General features: G+C 36.8%; 22 non-coding genes across 22 annotated transcripts; all 22 read right to left on the reverse strand.

The window, feature by feature from the left end:
• Positions 1–767: 767 nt before the first annotated feature.
• Positions 768–840, reverse strand: TRNAR-CCU (transfer RNA arginine (anticodon CCU)). Its single transcript has one exon. It is a non-coding gene; the product is annotated as a tRNA-Arg (tRNA).
• A 1,260-nt stretch (positions 841–2,100) lies between these two features.
• Positions 2,101–2,173, reverse strand: TRNAR-CCU (transfer RNA arginine (anticodon CCU)). Its single transcript has one exon. It is a non-coding gene; the product is annotated as a tRNA-Arg (tRNA).
• A 926-nt stretch (positions 2,174–3,099) lies between these two features.
• Positions 3,100–3,172, reverse strand: TRNAR-CCU (transfer RNA arginine (anticodon CCU)). The gene has a single exon. It is a non-coding gene; the product is annotated as a tRNA-Arg (tRNA).
• A 593-nt stretch (positions 3,173–3,765) lies between these two features.
• On the reverse strand, positions 3,766–3,838 carry TRNAR-CCU (transfer RNA arginine (anticodon CCU)). The gene has a single exon. It is a non-coding gene; the product is annotated as a tRNA-Arg (tRNA).
• A 595-nt stretch (positions 3,839–4,433) lies between these two features.
• Positions 4,434–4,506, reverse strand: TRNAR-CCU (transfer RNA arginine (anticodon CCU)). Its single transcript has one exon. It is a non-coding gene; the product is annotated as a tRNA-Arg (tRNA).
• Positions 4,507–4,766: 260 nt separating this feature from the next.
• On the reverse strand, positions 4,767–4,839 carry TRNAR-CCU (transfer RNA arginine (anticodon CCU)). The gene has a single exon. It is a non-coding gene; the product is annotated as a tRNA-Arg (tRNA).
• A 260-nt stretch (positions 4,840–5,099) lies between these two features.
• On the reverse strand, positions 5,100–5,172 carry TRNAR-CCU (transfer RNA arginine (anticodon CCU)). The gene has a single exon. It is a non-coding gene; the product is annotated as a tRNA-Arg (tRNA).
• Positions 5,173–5,432: 260 nt separating this feature from the next.
• On the reverse strand, positions 5,433–5,505 carry TRNAR-CCU (transfer RNA arginine (anticodon CCU)). Its single transcript has one exon. It is a non-coding gene; the product is annotated as a tRNA-Arg (tRNA).
• Positions 5,506–6,432: 927 nt separating this feature from the next.
• TRNAR-CCU (transfer RNA arginine (anticodon CCU)) lies at positions 6,433–6,505 on the reverse strand. The gene has a single exon. It is a non-coding gene; the product is annotated as a tRNA-Arg (tRNA).
• A 593-nt stretch (positions 6,506–7,098) lies between these two features.
• TRNAR-CCU (transfer RNA arginine (anticodon CCU)) lies at positions 7,099–7,171 on the reverse strand. Its single transcript has one exon. It is a non-coding gene; the product is annotated as a tRNA-Arg (tRNA).
• A 593-nt stretch (positions 7,172–7,764) lies between these two features.
• Positions 7,765–7,837, reverse strand: TRNAR-CCU (transfer RNA arginine (anticodon CCU)). Its single transcript has one exon. It is a non-coding gene; the product is annotated as a tRNA-Arg (tRNA).
• Positions 7,838–8,097: 260 nt separating this feature from the next.
• On the reverse strand, positions 8,098–8,170 carry TRNAR-CCU (transfer RNA arginine (anticodon CCU)). Its single transcript has one exon. It is a non-coding gene; the product is annotated as a tRNA-Arg (tRNA).
• A 593-nt stretch (positions 8,171–8,763) lies between these two features.
• Positions 8,764–8,836, reverse strand: TRNAR-CCU (transfer RNA arginine (anticodon CCU)). Its single transcript has one exon. It is a non-coding gene; the product is annotated as a tRNA-Arg (tRNA).
• Positions 8,837–9,096: 260 nt separating this feature from the next.
• Positions 9,097–9,169, reverse strand: TRNAR-CCU (transfer RNA arginine (anticodon CCU)). Its single transcript has one exon. It is a non-coding gene; the product is annotated as a tRNA-Arg (tRNA).
• A 593-nt stretch (positions 9,170–9,762) lies between these two features.
• On the reverse strand, positions 9,763–9,835 carry TRNAR-CCU (transfer RNA arginine (anticodon CCU)). The gene has a single exon. It is a non-coding gene; the product is annotated as a tRNA-Arg (tRNA).
• A 1,259-nt stretch (positions 9,836–11,094) lies between these two features.
• Positions 11,095–11,167, reverse strand: TRNAR-CCU (transfer RNA arginine (anticodon CCU)). The gene has a single exon. It is a non-coding gene; the product is annotated as a tRNA-Arg (tRNA).
• Positions 11,168–11,760: 593 nt separating this feature from the next.
• On the reverse strand, positions 11,761–11,833 carry TRNAR-CCU (transfer RNA arginine (anticodon CCU)). The gene has a single exon. It is a non-coding gene; the product is annotated as a tRNA-Arg (tRNA).
• A 260-nt stretch (positions 11,834–12,093) lies between these two features.
• Positions 12,094–12,166, reverse strand: TRNAR-CCU (transfer RNA arginine (anticodon CCU)). Its single transcript has one exon. It is a non-coding gene; the product is annotated as a tRNA-Arg (tRNA).
• A 593-nt stretch (positions 12,167–12,759) lies between these two features.
• Positions 12,760–12,832, reverse strand: TRNAR-CCU (transfer RNA arginine (anticodon CCU)). The gene has a single exon. It is a non-coding gene; the product is annotated as a tRNA-Arg (tRNA).
• A 1,924-nt stretch (positions 12,833–14,756) lies between these two features.
• TRNAR-CCU (transfer RNA arginine (anticodon CCU)) lies at positions 14,757–14,829 on the reverse strand. The gene has a single exon. It is a non-coding gene; the product is annotated as a tRNA-Arg (tRNA).
• A 593-nt stretch (positions 14,830–15,422) lies between these two features.
• Positions 15,423–15,495, reverse strand: TRNAR-CCU (transfer RNA arginine (anticodon CCU)). Its single transcript has one exon. It is a non-coding gene; the product is annotated as a tRNA-Arg (tRNA).
• Positions 15,496–18,751: 3,256 nt separating this feature from the next.
• On the reverse strand, positions 18,752–18,824 carry TRNAR-CCU (transfer RNA arginine (anticodon CCU)). Its single transcript has one exon. It is a non-coding gene; the product is annotated as a tRNA-Arg (tRNA).
• Between the last annotated feature and the right edge of the window lie 852 nt (positions 18,825–19,676).

Genomic DNA, 19,676 nt, shown 5'->3' on the forward strand with positions numbered 1-19,676 from the left:
AGGTTCGGATTGTTCAAGACCCCAATGTAAGACAAGCATGAAATAACAATATTGTCTTGCTGTCTCAGAATTCCAAAAAATGATGAAAAAAAGTACTCATCTAAACACGGCGGGACTCGAACCCGCAATCCCCGGATTAGGAGACCGATGCCTTATCCATTAGGACACGCGGGCTTGACAAGATGAATAGAAAGAAAATAAAACTTACTATGGAGCACTTTTTAACTAAATTTGATTTTGGCTTTTACTGTCTCTAGAGAGGATTTGCACTTATCAAGGTATTATTAACTGCTATTGGTTTAAAATATTTAAATTGTTAGACAAGTTCTTTTGAGGTTCGGACTGTTCAAGTCCCCAATATAAGACAAGCATAAAATAACAATATTGTCTTGCTGTCTCAGATTTCCAAAAAATGATGAAAAAAAGTACTCATCTACCCAAGGCGGGACTCGAACCCGCAATCCTTTGTTTAGGAGACCGATGCCTTATCCATTAGGCCACGCGGGCTTGTCAAGATGAATAGAAAGAAAATAAAACTTACTATGGAGCACTTTTTAAATAACTTTGATATTGGCTTTTACTGTCTCTTGAGAGGATTTGCACTTATCAAAGAATTATTAACTGCTAATTGTTTAAAATAGTTAAATTGTTAGCCAAGTTCTTTTGAGGTTCGGACTGTTCAAGTCCCCAATATAAGACAAGCATGAAATAACAATATTGTCCTGCTGTCTCAGAATTCCAAAAAATGATGAAAAAAAGTACTCATCTACCCACAACGGGACTCGAACCCGCAATCCCCGGTTTAGGAGACCGATGCCTTATCCATTAGGCCACGCGGGCTTGACAAGAAGGATAGAAAAAAAAATAAAACTTACTGTGGAGCACTTTTTAAATAAATTTGATATTGGCTTTTACTGTCTCTAGAGAGGATTTGCACTCATCAAGGAATTATTAACTGCTATTGGTTTAAAATAGTTAAATTGTTAGACAAGTTCTCTTGAGATTCGGACTGTTCAAGTTCCCAATATAAGACAAGCATGAAATAACAATAATGTCTTGCTGTCTCAGAATTCCAAAAAATGAAGAAAAAAAATACTCATCTACACACGGCGGGAATCGAACCCGCAATCCCCGGTTTAGGAGACCGATGCCTTATCCATTTGGCCACGTGGGCTTGACAAGATGGATAGAAAGAAAATAAAACGTATTATGGAGCACTTTTTAAATAAATTTGATTTTGGCTTTTACTGTCCCTTGAGACGATTTGCACTTATCAAGGAATTATTAACTGCTATTGGTTTAAAATAGTTAAATTGTTAGACAAGTTCTTTTGAGGTTCGGACTGTTTAAGTCCCCAATAAAAGACAAGCATGAAATAACAATATTGACCTGCTGTCTCAGAATTCCAAAAAGTGATGAAAAAAAGTACTCATCTACCCACAACGGGACTCGAACCCGCAATCCCCGGTTTAGGAGACAGATGCCTTATCCATTAGGCCACGCGGGCTTGGCAAGATGAATAGAAAGAAAATAAAACTTACTATGGAGCACTTTTTAAATAAATTTGATTTTGGCTTTTACTGTCTCTAGAGAGGATTTGAACTTATCAAGGAATTATTAACTTCTATTGGTTTAAAATAGGTAAATTGTTAGACAAGTTCTTTTGAGGTTCGGATTGTTCAAGTCCCCAATGTAAGACAAGCATGAAATAACAATATTGTCTTGCTGTCTCAGAATTCCAAAAAATGATGAAAAAAAGTACTCATCTAAACACGGCGGGACTCGAACCCGCAATCCCCGGATTAGGAGACCGATGCCTTATCCATTAGGCCACGCGGGCTTGACAAGATGAATAGAAAGAAAATAAAACTTACTATGCAGCACTTTTTAACTAAATTTGATTTTGGCTTTTACTGTCTCTAGAGAGGATTTGCACTTATCAAGGTATTATTAACTGCTATTGGTTTAAAATATTTAAATTGTTAGACAAGTTCTTTTGAGGTTCGGACTGTTCAAGTCCCCAATATAAGACAAGCATAAAATAACAATATTGTCTTGCTGTCTCAGATTTCCAAAAAATGATGAAAAAAAGTACTCATCTACCCACGGCGGGACTCGAACCCGCAATCCTTCGTTTAGGAGACCGATGCCTTATCCATTAGGCCACGCGGGCTTGACAAGATGGATAGAAAGAAAATAAAACTTAGTATGGTGCACTTTTTAAATAAATTTGATTTTGGCTTTTACTGTCTCTTGAGAGGATTTGCACTTATCAAGGAATTATTAACTGCTATTGGTTTAAAATAGTTAAATTGTTAGACAAGTTCTTTTGAGGTTCGGACTGTTCAAGTCCCCAATATAAGACAAGCATGAAATAACAATACTGTCCTGCAGTCTCAGAATTCCAAAAAGTGATGAAAAAAAGTACTCATCTACCCACAGCGGGACTCGAACCCGCAGTCCACGGTATTGGAGACCGATGCCTTATCCATTAGGCCACGCGGGCTTGACAAGATGGATAGAAAGAAAATAAAACTTACCATGGAGCACTTTTAAACTAAATTTGATTTTGGCTTTTACTGTCTCTAGAGAGGATTTGCCCTTATCAAGGAATTATTAACTGCTATTGGTTTAAAATATTTAAATTGTTAGACAAGTTCTTTTGAGGTTCGGACTGTTCAAGTCCCCAATATAAGACAAGCATAAAATAACAATATTGTCTTGCTGTCTCAGAATTCCAAAAAATGATGAAAAAAAGTACTCATCTACCCACGGCGGAACTCGAACCCGCAATCCCCGGCTTAGGAGACCGATGCCTTATCCATTAGGCTACGCGGGCTTGACAAGATGGATAGAAAGAAAATAAAACTTACTATGGAGCACTTTTTAAATAAATTTGATTTTGACTTTTACTGTCTCTAGAGAGGATTTGCACTTATCAAGGAATTATTAACTTCTATTGGTTTAAAATAGTTAAATTGTTAGACAAGTTCTTTTGAGGTTCGGACTGTTCAAGTCCCCAATATAAGACAAGCATGAAATAACAATATTGTCTTGCAGTCTCTGAATTCCAGAAAATGAAGAAAAAAAGTACTCATCTACCCACGGCGGGACTCGAACCCGCAATCCCCGGTTTAGGAGACCGATGCCTTATCCATTAGGCTACGCGGGCTTGACAAGATGGATAGAAAGAAAATAAAACTTTCTATGGAGCACTTTTTAAATAAATTTGATTTTGGCTTTTACTGTCTCTAGAGAGGATTTTCACTTATGAAGGAATTATTAACTGCTATTGGTTTAAAATAGTTAAATTGTTAGACAAGTTCTTTTGAGGTTCGGACTGTTCAAGTTCCCAATATAAGACAAGCATGAAATAACAATAATGTCTTGCTGTCTCAGAATTCCAAAAAATGAAGAAAAAAAATACTCATCTACACACGGCGGGACTCGAACCCGCAATCCCCTATTTAGGAGACCGATGCCTTATCCATTTGGCCACGTGGGCTTGACAAGATGGATAGAAAGAAAATAAAACCTATTATGGAGCACTTTTTAAATAAATTTGATTTTGGCTTTTACTGTCTCTTGAGACGATTTGCACTTATCAAGGAATTATTAACTGCTATTGGTTTAAAATAGTTAAATTGTTAGACAAGTTCTTTTGAGGTTCGGACTGTTTAAGTCCCAAATATAAGACAAGCATGAAATAACAATATTGACCTTCTGTCTCAGAATTCCAAAAAGTGATGAAATAAAGTACTCATCTACCCACAACGGGACTCGAACCCGCAATCCCCGGTTTAGGAGACCGATGCCTTATCCATTAGGCCACGCGGGCTTGGCAAGATGAATAGAAAGAAAATAAAACTTACTATGGAGCACTTTTTAAATAACTTTGATTTTGGCTTTTACTGTCTCTTGAGAGGATTAGCACTTATCAAAGAATTATTAACTGCTATTGGTTTAAAATAGTTAAAATGTTAGACAAGTTCTTTTGAGGTTCGGACTGTTCAAGTTCAAAATATTAGACAAGCATGAAATAACAATATTGTCTTGCTGCCTCAGAATTCCAAAAAATGATGAAAAAAGATACTCATCTACCCACGGCGGGACTCGAACCCGCAATCCTCTGTTTAGGAGACCGATGCCTTATACATTAGGCCACGCGGGCTTGACAAGAAGGATAGAAAAAAAAAATAAAACTTACTGTGGAGCACTTTTTAAATAAATTTGATATTGGCTTTTACAGTCTCTAGAGAAGATTTGCACTCATCAAGGAATTATTAACTGCTATTGGTTTAAAATAGTTAAATTGTTAGACAAGTTCTTTTGAGGTTCGGACTGTTCAAGCTCCCAATATAAGACAAGCATGAAATAACAATAATGCCTTGCTGTCTCAGAATTCCAAAAAATGATGAAAAAAAATACTCATCTACACACGGCGGGACTCGAACCCGCAATCCCCGGTTTAGGAGACCGATGCCTTATCCATTAGGCCACGCGGGCTTGACAAGATGGATAGAAAGAAAATAAAACTTAGTATGGTGCACTTTTTAAATAAATTTGATTTTGGCTTTTACTGTCTCTTGAGAGGATTTGCACTTATCAAGGAATTATTAACTGCTATTGGTTTAAAATAGTTAAATTGTTAGACAAGTTCTTTTGAGGTTCGGACTGTTCAAGTCCCCAATATAAGACAAGCATGAAATAACAATACTGTCCTGCAGTCTCAGAATTCCAAAAAGTGATGAAAAAAAGTACTCATCTACCCACGGCGGGACACGAACCCGCAATCCCCGGTTTAGGAGACCGATGCCTTATCCACTAGGCCACGCGGGCTTGACAAGATGGATAGAAAGAAAATAAAACTTACTATGGAGCACTTTTTAAATAAATTTGATTTTGGCTTTTACTGTCTCAAGAGAGGATTTGCACTTATCAAGGAATTATTATCTTCTATTGGTTTAAAATAGTTAAATTGTTAGACAAGTTCTTTTGAGGTTCGGACTGTTCAAGTCCCCAATATAAGACAAGCATGAAATAACAATATTGTCTTGCTGTCTCAGAATTCCAAAAAATGATGAAAAAAAATACTCATCTACCCACGGCGGGACTCGAACCCGCAATCCTTCGTTTAGGAGACCGATGCCTTATCCATTAGGCCACGCGGGCTTGACAAGATGAATAGAAAGAAAATAAAACTTACTATGGAGCACTTTTTAAATAACTTTGATTTTGGCTTTTACTGTCTCTTGAGAGGATTAGCACTTATCAAAGAATTATTAACTGCTTTTGGTTTAAAATAGTTAAATTGTTAGACAAGTTCTTTTGAGGTTCGGACTGTTCAAGTCCAAAATATTAGACAAGCATGAAATAACAATATTGTCTTGCTGTCCCAGAATTCCAAAAAATGATGAAAAAAAATACTCATCTACCCACGGCGGGACTCGAACCCGCAATCCTCTGTTTAGGAGACCGATGCCTTATCCATTAGGCCACGCGGGCTTGACCAGAAGGATAGAAAAAAAAATAAAACTTACTGTGGAGCACTTTTTAAATAAATTTGATATTGGCTTTTACTGTCTCTAGAGAGGATTTGCACTCATCAAGGAATTATTAACTGCTATTGGTTTAAAATAGTTAAATTGTTAGACAAGTTCTTTTGAGGTTCGGACTGTTCAAGTTCCCAATATAAGACAAGCATGAAATAACAATAATGCCTTGCTGTCTCAGAATTTCAAAAAATGATGAAAAAAAGTACTCATCTACCCACGGCGGGACTCGAACCCGCAATCCCGGGATTAGGAGACCGATGTCTTATCCATTAGGCCACGCGGGCTTGACAAGATGGATAGAAAGAAAATAAAACTTACTATGGAGCACTTTTTAAATAAATTTGATTTTGGCTTTTACTGTCACTAGAGAGGATTTGCACTTATCAAGGAATTATTAACTTCTATTGGTTTAAAATAGTTAAATTGTTAGACAAGTTCTTTTGAGGTTCGGACTGTTCAAGTCCCCAATATAAGACAAGCATGAAATAACAATATTGTCTTGCTGAATCAGAATTCCAAAAAATGATGAAAAAAAGTACTCATCTACCCAAGGCGGGACTCGAACCCGCAATCCTTTGTTTAGGAGACCGATGCCTTATCCATTAGGCCACGCGGGCTTGTCAAGATGAATAGAAAGAAAATAAAACTTACTATGGAGCACTTTTTAAATAAATTTGATATTGGCTTTTACAGTCTCTAGAGAAGATTTGCACTCATCAAGGAATTATTAACTGCTATTGGTTTAAAATAGTTAAATTGTTAGACAAGTTCTTTTGAGGTTCGGACTGTTCAAGCTCCCAATATAAGACAAGCATGAAATAACAATAATGCCTTGCTGTCTCAGAATTCCAAAAAATGATGAAAAAAAATACTCATCTACACACGGCGGGACTCGAACCCGCAATCCCCGGTTTAGGAGACCGATGCCTTATCCATTAGGCCACGCGGGCTTGACAAGATGGATAGAAAGAAAATAAAACTTAGTATGGTGCACTTTTTAAATAAATTTGATTTTGGCTTTTACTGTCTCTTGAGAGGATTTGCACTTATCAAGGAATTATTATCTTCTATTGGTTTAAAATAGTTAAATTGTTAGACAAATTCTTTTGAGGTTCGGACTGTTCAAGTCCCCAATATAAGACAAGCATGAAATAACAATATTGTCTTGCTGTCTCAGAATTCCAAAAAATGATGAAAAAAAATACTCATCTACCCACGGCGGGACTCGAACTCGCAATCCTTCGTTTAGGAGACCGATGCCTTATCCATTAGGCCACGCGGGCTTGACAAGATGAATAGAAAGAAAATAAAACTTACTATGGAGCACTTTTTAAATAACTTTGATTTTGGCTTTTACTGTCTCTTGAGAGGATTAGCACTTATCAAAGAATTATTAACTGCTTTTGGTTTAAAATAGTTAAATTGTTAGACAAGTTCTTTTGAGGTTCGGACTGTTCAAGTCCAAAATATTAGACAAGCATGAAATAACAATATTGTCTTGCTGTCCCAGAATTCCAAAAAATGATGAAAAAAAATACTCATCTACCCACGGCGGGACTCGAACCCGCAATCCTCTGTTTAGGAGACCGATGCCTTATCCATTAGGCCACGCGGGCTTGACCAGAAGGATAGAAAAAAAAATAAAACTTACTGTGGAGCACTTTTTAAATAAATTTGATATTGGCTTTTACTGTCTCTAGAGAGGATTTGCACTCATCAAGGAATTATTAACTGCTATTGGTTTAAAATAGTTAAATTGTTAGACAAGTTCTTTTGAGGTTCGGACTGTTCAAGTTCCCAATATAAGACAAGCATGAAATAACAATAATGCCTTGCTGTCTCAGAATTTCAAAAAATGATGAAAAAAAGTACTCATCTACCCAAGGCGGGACTCGAACCCGCAATCCTTTGTTTAGGAGACCGATGCCTTATCCATTAGGCCACGCGGGCTTGTCAAGATGAATAGAAAGAAAATAAAACTTACTATGGAGCACTTTTTAAATAAATTTGATATTGGCTTTTACAGTCTCTAGAGAAGATTTGCACTCATCAAGGAATTATTAACTGCTATTGGTTTAAAATAGTTAAATTGTTAGACAAGTTCTTTTGAGGTTCGGACTGTTCAAGCTCCCAATATAAGACAAGCATGAAATAACAATAATGCCTTGCTGTCTCAGAATTCCAAAAAATGATGAAAAAAATACTCATCTACACACGGCGGGACTCGAACCCGCAATCCCCGGTTTAGGAGACCGATGCCTTATCCATTAGGCCACGCGGGCTTGACAAGATGGATAGAAAGAAAATAAAACTTAGTATGGTGCACTTTTTAAATAAATTTGATTTTGGCTTTTACTGTCTCTTGAGAGGATTTGCACTTATCAAGGAATTATTAACTGCTATTGGTTTAAAATAGTTAAATTGTTAGACAAGTTCTTTTGAGGTTCGGACTGTTCAAGTCCCCAATATAAGACAAGCATGAAATAACAATACTGTCCTGCAGTCTCAGAATTCCAAAAAGTGATGAAAAAAAGTACTCATCTACCCACGGCGGGACACGAACCCGCAATCCCCGGTTTAGGAGACCGATGCCTTATCCACTAGGCCACGCGGGCTTGACAAGATGGATAGAAAGAAAATAAAACTTACTATGGAGCACTTTTTAAATAAATTTGATTTTGGCTTTTACTGTCTCAAGAGAGGATTTGCACTCATCAAGGAATTATTAACTGCTATTGGTTTAAAATAGTTAAATTGTTAGACAAGTTCTTTTGAGGTTCGGACTGTTCAAGTTCCCTATATAGGACAAGCATGAAATAACAATAATGTCTTGCTGTCTCAGAATTCCAAAAAATGAAGAAAAAAAATACTCATCTACACACGGCGGGACTCGAACCCGCAATCCCCGGTTTAGGAGACCGATGCCTTATCCATTTGGCCACGTGGGCTTGACAAGATGGATAGAAAGAAAATAAAACCTATTATGGAGCACTTTTTAAATAAATTTGATTTTGGCTTTTACTGTCTCTTGAGACGATTTGCACTTATCAAGGAATTATTAACTGCTATTGGTTTAAAATAGTTAAATTGTTAGACAAGTTCTTTTGAGGTTCGGACTGTTTAAGTCCCCAATATGAGACAAGCATGAAATAACAATATTGACCTGCTGTCTCTGAATTCCAAAAAGTGATGAAAAAAATTACTCATCTACCCACAACGGGACTCGAACCCGCAATCCCCGGTTTAGGAGACCGATGCCTTATCCATTAGGCCACGCGGGCTTGGCTAGATGAATAGAAAGAAAATAAAACTTACTATGGAGCACTTTTTAAATAACTTTGATTTTGGCTTTTACTGTCTCTTGAGAGGATTAGCACTTATCAAAGAATTATTAACTGCTATTGGTTTAAAATAGTTAAAATGTTAGACAAGTTCTTTTGAGGTTCGGACTGTTCAAGTTCAAAATATTAGACAAGCATGAAATAACAATATTGTCTTGCTGCCTCAGAATTCCAAAAAATGATGAAAAAAGATACTCATCTACCCACGGCGGGACTCGAACCCGCAATCCTCTGTTTAGGAGACCGATGCCTTATCCATTAGGCCACGCGGGCTTGACAAGAAGGATAGAAAAAAAAATAAAACTTACTGTGGAGCACTTTTTAAATAAATTTGATATTGGCTTTTACTGTCTCTAGAGAGGATTTGCACTCATCAAGGAATTATTAACTGCTATTGGTTTAAAATAGTTAAATTGTTAGACAAGTTCTTTTGAGGTTCGGACTGTTCAAGTTCCCAATATAAGACAAGCATGAAATAACAATAATGTCTTGCTGTCTCAGAATTCCAAAAAATGAAGAAAAAAAATACTCATCTACACACGGCGGGACTCGAACCCGCAATCCCCGGTATAGGAGACCGATGCCTTATCCATTTGGCCACGTGGGCTTGACAAGATGGATAGAAAGAAAATAAAACCTATTATGGAGCACTTTTTAAATAAATTTGATTTTGGCTTTTACTGTCTCTTGAGACGATTTGCACTTATCAAGGAATTATTAACTGCTATTGGTTTAAAATAGTTAAATTGTTAGACAAGTTCTTTTGAGGTTCGGACTGTTTAAGTCCCCAATATAAGACAAGCATGAAATAACAATATTGACCTGCTGTCTCAGAATTCCAAAAAGTGTAAAAAAAAGTACTCATCTACCCACGGCGGGACTCGAACCCGCAATACCCGGTTTAGGAGACCGATGCCTTATCCATTAGGCCACGCGGGCTTGACAAGATGGATAGAAAGAAAATAAAACTTACTATGGAGCACTTTTTAAATAAATTTGATTTTGGCTTTTACTGTCTCTAGAGAGGATTTGCACTTATCAAGGAATTATTAACTTCTATTGGTTTAAAATAGGTAAATTGTTAGACAAGTTCTTTTGAGGTTCGGATTGTTCAAGTCCCCAATGTAAGACAAGCATGAAATAACAATATTGTCTTGCTGTCTCAGAATTCCAAAAAATGATGAAAAAAAGTACTCATCTAAACACGGCGGGACTCGAACCCGCAATCCCCGGATTAGGAGACCGATGCCTTATCCATTAGGCCACGCGGGCTTGACAAGATGGATAGAAAGAAAATAAAACTTACTATGGAGCACTTTTTAACTAAATTTGATTTTGGCTTTTACTGTCTCTAGAGAGGATTTGCACTTATCAAGGTATTATTAACTGCTATTGGTTTAAAATATTTAAATTGTTAGACAAGTTCTTTTGAGGTTCGGACTGTTCAAGTCCCCAATATAAGACAAGCATAAAATAACAATATTGTCTTGCTGTCTCAAATTTCCAAAAAATGATGAAAAAAAGTACTCATCTACCCACGGCGGGACTCGAACCCGCAATCCTTCGTTTAGGAGACCGATGCCTTATCCATTAGGCCACGCGGGCTTGACAAGATGAATAGAAAGAAAATAAAACTTACTATGGAGCACTTTTTAAATAACTTTGATTTTGGCTTTTACTGTCTCTTGAGAGGATTAGCACTTATCAAAGAATTATTAACTGCTATTGGTTTAAAATAGGTAAATTGTTAGACTAGTTCTTTTGAGGTTCGGATTGTTCAAGTCCCCAATGTTAGACAAGCATGAAATAACAATATTGTCTTGCTGTCTCAGAATTCCAAAAAATGATGAAAAAAAGTACTCATCTAAACACGGCGGGACTCGAACCCGCAATCCCCGGATTAGGAGACCGATGCCTTATCCATTAGGCCACGCGGGCTTGACAAGATGGATAGAAAGAAAATAAAACTTACTATGGAGCACTTTTTAACTAAATTTGATTTTGGCTTTTACTGTCTCTAGAGAGGATTTGCACTTATCAAAGAATTATTAACTGCTATTGGTTTAAAATAGGTAAATTGTTAGACTAGTTCTTTTGAGGTTCGGATTGTTCAAGTCCCCAATGTAAGACAAGCATGAAATAACAATAATGTCTTGCTGTCTCAGAATTCCAAAAAGTGATGAAAAAAAGTACTCATCTACCCACGGCGGGACACGAACCCGCAATCCCCGGTTTAGGAGACCGATGCCTTATCCACTAGGCCACGCGGGCTTGACAAGATGGATAGAAAGAAAATAAAACTTACTATGGAGCACTTTTTAAATAAATTTGATTTTGGCTTTTACTGTCTCAAGAGAGGATTTGCACTCATCAAGGAATTATTAACTGCTATTGGTTTAAAATAGTTAAATTGTTAGACAAGTTCTTTTGAGGTTCGGACTGTTCAAGTTCCCTATATAGGACAAGCATGAAATAACAATAATGTCTTGCTGTCTCAGAATTCCAAAAAATGAAGAAAAAAAATACTCATCTACACACGGCGGGACTCGAACCCGCAATCCCCGGTTTAGGAGACCGATGCCTTATCCATTTGGCCACGTGGGCTTGACAAGATGGATAGAAAGAAAATAAAACCTATTATGGAGCACTTTTTAAATAAATTTGATTTTGGCTTTTACTGTCTCTTGAGACGATTTGCACTTATCAAGGAATTATTAACTGCTATTGGTTTAAAATAGTTAAATTGTTAGACAAGTTCTTTTGAGGTTCGGACTGTTTAAGTCCCCAATATGAGACAAGCATGAAATAACAATATTGACCTGCTGTCTCAGAATTCCAAAAAGTGATGAAAAAAATTACTCATCTACCCACAACGGGACTCGAACCCGCAATCCCCGGTTTAGGAGACCGATGCCTTATCCATTAGGCCACGCGGGCTTGGCAAGATGAATAGAAAGAAAATAAAACTTACTATGGAGCACTTTTTAAATAACTTTGATTTTGGCTTTTACTGTCTCTTGAGAGGATTAGCACTTATCAAAGAATTATTAACTGCTATTGGTTTAAAATAGTTAAAATGTTAGACAAGTTCTTTTGAGGTTCGGACTGTTCAAGTTCAAAATATTAGACAAGCATGAAATAACAATATTGTCTTGCTGCCTCAGAATTCCAAAAAATGATGAAAAAAGATACTCATCTACCCACGGCGGGACTCGAACCCGCAATCCTCTGTTTAGGAGACCGATGCCTTATCCATTAGGCCACGCGGGCTTGACAAGAAGGATAGAAAAAAAAATAAAACTTACTGTGGAGCACTTTTTAAATAAATTTGATATTGGCTTTTACTGTCTCTAGAGAGGATTTGCACTCATCAAGGAATTATTAACTGCTATTGGTTTAAAATAGTTAAATTGTTAGACAAGTTCTTTTGAGGTTCGGACTGTTCAAGTTCCCAATATAAGACAAGCATGAAATAACAATAATGTCTTGCTGTCTCAGAATTCCAAAAAATGAAGAAAAAAAATACTCATCTACACACGGCGGGACTCGAACCCGCAATCCCCGGTATAGGAGACCGATGCCTTATCCATTTGGCCACGTGGGCTTGACAAGATGGATAGAAAGAAAATAAAACCTATTATGGAGCACTTTTTAAATAAATTTGATTTTGGCTTTTACTGTCTCTTGAGACGATTTGCACTTATCAAGGAATTATTAACTGCTATTGGTTTAAAATAGTTAAATTGTTAGACAAGTTCTTTTGAGGTTCGGACTGTTTAAGTCCCCAATATAAGACAAGCATGAAATAACAATATTGACCTGCTGTCTCAGAATTCCAAAAAGTGTAAAAAAAAGTACTCATCTACCCACGGCGGGACTCGAACCCGCAATACCCGGTTTAGGAGACCGATGCCTTATCCATTAGGCCACGCGGGCTTGACAAGATGGATAGAAAGAAAATAAAACTTACTATGGAGCACTTTTTAAATAAATTTGATTTTGGCTTTTACTGTCTCTAGAGAGGATTTGCACTTATCAAGGAATTATTAACTTCTATTGGTTTAAAATAGGTAAATTGTTAGACAAGTTCTTTTGAGGTTCGGATTGTTCAAGTCCCCAATGTAAGACAAGCATGAAATAACAATATTGTCTTGCTGTCTCAGAATTCCAAAAAATGATGAAAAAAAGTACTCATCTAAACACGGCGGGACTCGAACCCGCAATCCCCGGATTAGGAGACCGATGCCTTATCCATTAGGCCACGCGGGCTTGACAAGATGGATAGAAAGAAAATAAAACTTACTATGGAGCACTTTTTAACTAAATTTGATTTTGGCTTTTACTGTCTCTAGAGAGGATTTGCACTTATCAAGGTATTATTAACTGCTATTGGTTTAAAATATTTAAATTGTTAGACAAGTTCTTTTGAGGTTCGGACTGTTCAAGTCCCCAATATAAGACAAGCATAAAATAACAATATTGTCTTGCTGTCTCAAATTTCCAAAAAATGATGAAAAAAAGTACTCATCTACCCACGGCGGGACTCGAACCCGCAATCCTTCGTTTAGGAGACCGATGCCTTATCCATTAGGCCACGCGGGCTTGACAAGATGAATAGAAAGAAAATAAAACTTACTATGGAGCACTTTTTAAATAACTTTGATTTTGGCTTTTACTGTCTCTTGAGAGGATTAGCACTTATCAAAGAATTATTAACTGCTATTGGTTTAAAATAGGTAAATTGTTAGACTAGTTCTTTTGAGGTTCGGATTGTTCAAGTCCCCAATGTTAGACAAGCATGAAATAACAATATTGTCTTGCTGTCTCAGAATTCCAAAAAATGATGAAAAAAAGTACTCATCTAAACACGGCGGGACTCGAACCCGCAATCCCCGGATTAGGAGACCGATGCCTTATCCATTAGGCCACGCGGGCTTGACAAGATGGATAGAAAGAAAATAAAACTTACTATGGAGCACTTTTTAACTAAATTTGATTTTGGCTTTTACTGTCTCTAGAGAGGATTTGCACTTATCAAAGAATTATTAACTGCTATTGGTTTAAAATAGGTAAATTGTTAGACAAGTTCTTTTGAGGTTCGGACTGTTCAAGTCCAAAATATTAGACAAGCATGAAATAACAATATTGTCTTGCTGTCTCAGAATTCCAAAAAATGATGAAAAAAAATACTCATCTACACACGGCGGGACTCGAACCCGCAATCCCCGGTTTAGGAGACCGATGCCTTATCCATTTGGCCACGTGGGCTTGACAAGATGGATAGAAAGAAAATAAAACCTATTATGGAGCACTTTTAAATAAATTTGATTTTGGCTTTTACAGTCTCTTGAGACGATTTGCACTTATCAAGGAATTATTAACTGCTATTGGTTTAAAATAGTTAAATTGTTAGACAAGTTCTTTTGAGGTTCGGACTGTTTAAGTCCCCAATATAAGACAAGCATGAAATAACAATATTGACCTGCTGTCTCAGAATTCCAAAAAGTGATGAAAAAAAGTACTCATCTACCCACAACGGGACTCGAACCCGCAATCCCCGGTTTAGGAGACCAATGCCTTATCCATTAGGCCACGCGGGCTTGGCAAGATGAATAGAAAGAAAATAAAACTTACTATGGAGCACTTTTTAAATAACTTTGATTTTGGCTTTTACTGTCTCTTGAGAGGATTAGCACTTATCAAAGAATTATTAACTGCTATTGGTTTAAAATAGTTAAAATGTTAGACAAGTTCTTTTGAGGTTCGGACTGTTCAAGTTCAAAATATTAGACAAGCATGAAATAACAATATTGTCTTGCTGCCTCAGAATTCCAAAAAATGATGAAAAAAGATACTCATCTACCCACGGCGGGACTCGAACCCGCAATCCTCTGTTTAGGAGACCGATGCCTTATCCATTAGGCCACGCGGGCTTGACAAGAAGGATAGAAAAAAAAATAAAACTTACTGTGGAGCACTTTTTAAATAAATTTGATATTGGCTTTTACTGTCTCTAGAGAGGATTTGCACTCATCAAGGAATTATTAACTGCTATTGGATTAAAATAGTTAAATTGTTAGACAAGTTCTTTTGAGGTTCGGACTGTTCAAGTTCCCAATATAAGACAAGCATGAAATAACAATAATGTCTTGCTGTCTCAGAATTCCAAAAAATGAAGAAAAAAAATACTCATCTACACACGGCGGGACTCGAACCCGCAATCCCCGGTATAGGAGACCGATGCCTTATCCATTTGGCCACGTGGGCTTGACAAGATGGATAGAAAGAAAATAAAACCTATTATGGAGCACTTTTTAAATAAATTTGATTTTGGCTTTTACTGTCTCTTGAGACGATTTGCACTTATCAAGGAATTATTAACTGCTATTGGTTTAAAATAGTTAAATTGTTAGACAAGTTCTTTTGAGGTTCGGACTGTTTAAGTCCCCAATATAAGACAAGCATGAAATATCAATATTGACCTGCTGTCTCAGAATTCCAAAAAGTGTAAAAAAAAGTACTCATCTACCCACGGCGGGACTCGAACCCGCAATACCCGGTTTAGGAGACCGATGCCTTATCCATTAGGCCACGCGGGCTTGACAAGATGGATAGAAAGAAAATAAAACTTACTATGGAGCACTTTTTAAATAAATTTGATTTTGGCTTTTACTGTCTCTAGAGAGGATTTGCACTTATCAAGGAATTATTAACTTCTATTGGTTTAAAATAGGTAAATTGTTAGACAAGTTCTTTTGAGGTTCGGATTGTTCAAGTCCCCAATGTAAGACAAGCATGAAATAACAATATTGTCTTGCTGTCTCAGAATTCCAAAAAATGATGAAAAAAAGTACTCATCTAAACACGGCGGGACTCGAACCCGCAATCCCCGGATTAGGAGACCGATGCCTTATCCATTAGGCCACGCGGGCTTGACAAGATGGATAGAAAGAAAATAAAACTTACTATGGAGCACTTTTTAACTAAATTTGATTTTGGCTTTTACTGTCTCTAGAGAGGATTTGCACTTATCAAGGTATTATTAACTGCTATTGGTTTAAAATATTTAAATTGTTAGACAAGTTCTTTTGAGGTTCGGACTGTTCAAGTCCCCAATATAAGACAAGCATAAAATAACAATATTGTCTTGCTGTCTCAGATTTCCAAAAAATGATGAAAAAAAGTACTCATCTACCCACGGCGGGACTCGAACCCGCAATCCTTCGTTTAGGAGACCGATGCCTTATCCATTAGGCCACGCGGGCTTTACAAGATGAATAGAAAGAAAATAAAACTTACTATGGAGCACTTTTTAAATAACTTTGATTTTGGCTTTTACTGTCTCTTGAGAGGATTAGCACTTATCAAAGAATTATTAACTGCTATTGGTTTAAAATAGTTAAATTGTTAGACAAGTTCTTTTGAGGTTCGGACAGTTCAAGTCCAAAATATTAGACAAGCATGAAATAACAATATTGTCTTGCTGTCTCAGAATTCCAAAAAATGATGAAAAAAAATACTCATCTACCCACGGCGGGACTCGAACCCGCAATCCTCTGTTTAGGAGACCGATGCCTTATACATTAGGCCACGCGGGCTTGACAAGAAGGATAGAAAAAAAATAAAACTTACTGTGGAGCACTTTTTAAATAAATTTGATATTGGCTTTTACAGTCTCTAGAGAAGATTTGCACTTATCAAGGAATTATTAACTGCTATTGGTTTAAAATAGTTAAATTGTTTGACAAGTTCTTTTGAGGTTCGGACTGTTCAAGCTCCCAATATAAGACAAGCATGAAATAACAATAATGCCTTGCTGTCTCAGAATTCCAAACAATGATGAAAAAAAATACTCATCTACACACGGCGGGACTCGAACCCGCAATCCCCGCTTTAGGAGACCGATGCCTTATCCATTAGGCCACGCGGGCTTGACAAGATGGATAGAAAGAAAATAAAACTTAGTATGGTGCACTTTTTAAATAAATTTGATTTTGGCTTTTACTGTCTCTTGAGAGGATTTGCACTTATCAAGGAATTATTAACTGCTATTGGTTTAAAATAGTTAAATTGTTAGACAAGTTCTTTTGAGGTTCGGACTGTTCAAGCTCCCAATATAAGACAAGCATGAAATAACAATAATGCCTTGCTGTCTCAGAATTCCAAAAAATGATGAAAAAAATACTCATCTACACACGGCGGGACTCGAACCCGCAATCCCCGGTTTAGGAGACCGATGCCTTATCCATTAGGCCACGCGGGCTTGACAAGATGGATAGAAAGAAAATAAAACTTAGTATGGTGCACTTTTTAAATAAATTTGATTTTGGCTTTTACTGTCTCTTGAGAGGATTTGCACTTATCAAGGTATTATTAACTGCTATTGGTTTAAAATATTTAAATTGTTAGACAAGTTCTTTTGAGGTTCGGACTGTTCAAGTCCCCAATATAAGACAAGCATAAAATAACAATATTGTCTTGCTGTCTCAGATTTCTAAAAAATGATGAAAAAAAGTACTCATCTACCCTCGGCGGGACTCGAACCCGCAATCCTTCGTTTAGGAGACCGATGCCTTATCCATTAGGCCACGCGGGCTTGACAAGATGAATAGAAAGAAAATAAAACTTACTATGGAGCACTTTTTAAATAACTTTTATTTTGGCTTTTACTGTCTCTTGAGAGGATTAGCACTTATCAAAGAATTATTAACTGCTATTGGTTTAAAATAGTTAAATTGTTAGACAAGTTCTTTTGAGTTTCGGACTGTTCAAGTCCAAAATATTAGACAAGCATGAAATAACAATATTGTCTTGTTGTCTCAGAATTCCAAAAAATGATGAAAAAAAATACTCATCTACCCACGGCGGGACTCGAACCCGCAATCCTCTGTTTAGGAGCCCGATGCCTTATACATTAGGCCACGCGGGCTTGACAAGAAGGATAGAAAAAAAAATAAAACTTACTGTGGAGCACTTTTTAAATAAATTTGATATTGGCTTTTACAGTCTCTAGAGAAGATTTGCACTTATCAAGGAATTATTAACTGCTATTGGTTTAAAATAGTTAAATTGTTAGACAAGTTCTTTTGAGGTTCGGACTGTTCAAGCTCCCAATATAAGACAAGCATGAAATAACAATAATGCCTTGCTGTCTCAGAATTCCAAACAATGATGAAAAAAAATACTCATCTACACACGGCGGGACTCGAACCCGCAATCCCCGGTTTAGGAGACCGATGCCTTATCCATTAGGCCACGCGGGCTTGACAAGATGGATAGAAAGAAAATAAAACTTAGTATGGTGCACTTTTTAAATAAATTTGATTTTGGCTTTTACTGTCTCTTGAGAGGATTTGCACTTATCAAGGAATTATTAACTGCTATTGGTTTAAAATAGTTAAATTGTTAGACAAGTTCTTTTGAGGTTCGGACTGTTCAAGTCCCCAATATAAGACAAGCATGAAATAACAATACTGTCCTGCAGTCTCAGAATTCCAAAAAGTGATGAAAAAAAGTACTCATCTACCCACGGTGGGACACGAACCCGCAATTCCCGGTTTAGGAGACCGATGCCTTATCCACTAGGCCACGCGGGCTTGACAAGATGGATAGAAAGAAAATAAAACTTACTATGGAGCACTTTTTAAATAAATTTGATTTTGGCTTTTACTGTCTCAAGAGAGGATTTGCACTTATCAAGGAATTATTAACTGCTATTGGTTTAAAATAGTTAAATTGTTAGACAAGTTCTTTTGAGGTTCGGACTGTTCAAGTCCCCAATATAAGACAAGCATGAAATAACAATATTGTCTTGCTGTCTCAGAATTCCAAAAAATTATGTAAAAAGTACTCATCTACCCACGGCGGGACTCGAACCCGCAATCCCCGGTTTAGGAGACCGATGCCTTATCCATTAGGCCACGCGGGCTTGACAAGATGGATAGAAAGAAAATAAAACTTACTATGGAGCACTTTTTAAATAAATTTGACTTTGGCTTTTACTGTCCTTAGAGAGGATTTGCACTTATCAAGGAATTATTAACTTCTATTGGTTTAAAATAGTTAAATTGTTAGACAAGTTCTTTTGAGGTTCGGACTGTTCAAGTCCCCAATATAAGACAAGCATGAAATAACAATATTGTCTTGCTGTCTCAGATTTCCAAAAAATGATGAAAAAAAATACTCATCTACCCACGGCGGGACTCGAACCCGCAATCCTTCGTTTAGGAGACCGATGCCTTATCCATTAGGCCACGCGTTCTTGACAAGATGAATAGAAAGAAAATAAAACTTACTATGGAGCACTTTTTAATTAACTTTGATTTTGGCTTTTACTGTCTCTTGAGAGGATTAGCACTTATCAAAGAATTATTAACTGCTTTTGGTTTAAAATAGTTAAATTGTTAGACAAGTTCTTTTGAGGTTCGGACTGTTCAAGTCCAAAATATTAGACAAGCATGAAATAACAATATTGTCTTGCTGTCCCAGAATTCCAAAAAATGATGAAAAAAATACTCATCTTCCCACGGCGGGACTCGAGCCCGCAATCCTCTGTTTAGGAGACCGATGCCTTATCCATTAGGCCACGCGGGCTTGACCAGAAGGATAGAAAAAAAAATAAAACTTACTGTGGAGCACTTTTTAAATAAATTTGATATTGGCTTTTACTGTCTCTAGAGAGGATTTGCACTTATCAAGGAATTATTAACTTCTATTGGTTTAAAATAGTTAAATTGTTAGACAAGTTCTTTTGAGGTTCGGACTGTTCAAGTCCCCAATA

The sequence above is a fragment of the Parasteatoda tepidariorum genome, chromosome 6 (assembly GCF_982258835.1).
Source record: "Parasteatoda tepidariorum strain Cologne lab strain chromosome 6, Ptep-v5.0, whole genome shotgun sequence".
Taxonomy (NCBI): Eukaryota; Metazoa; Arthropoda; class Arachnida; order Araneae; family Theridiidae; genus Parasteatoda; species Parasteatoda tepidariorum.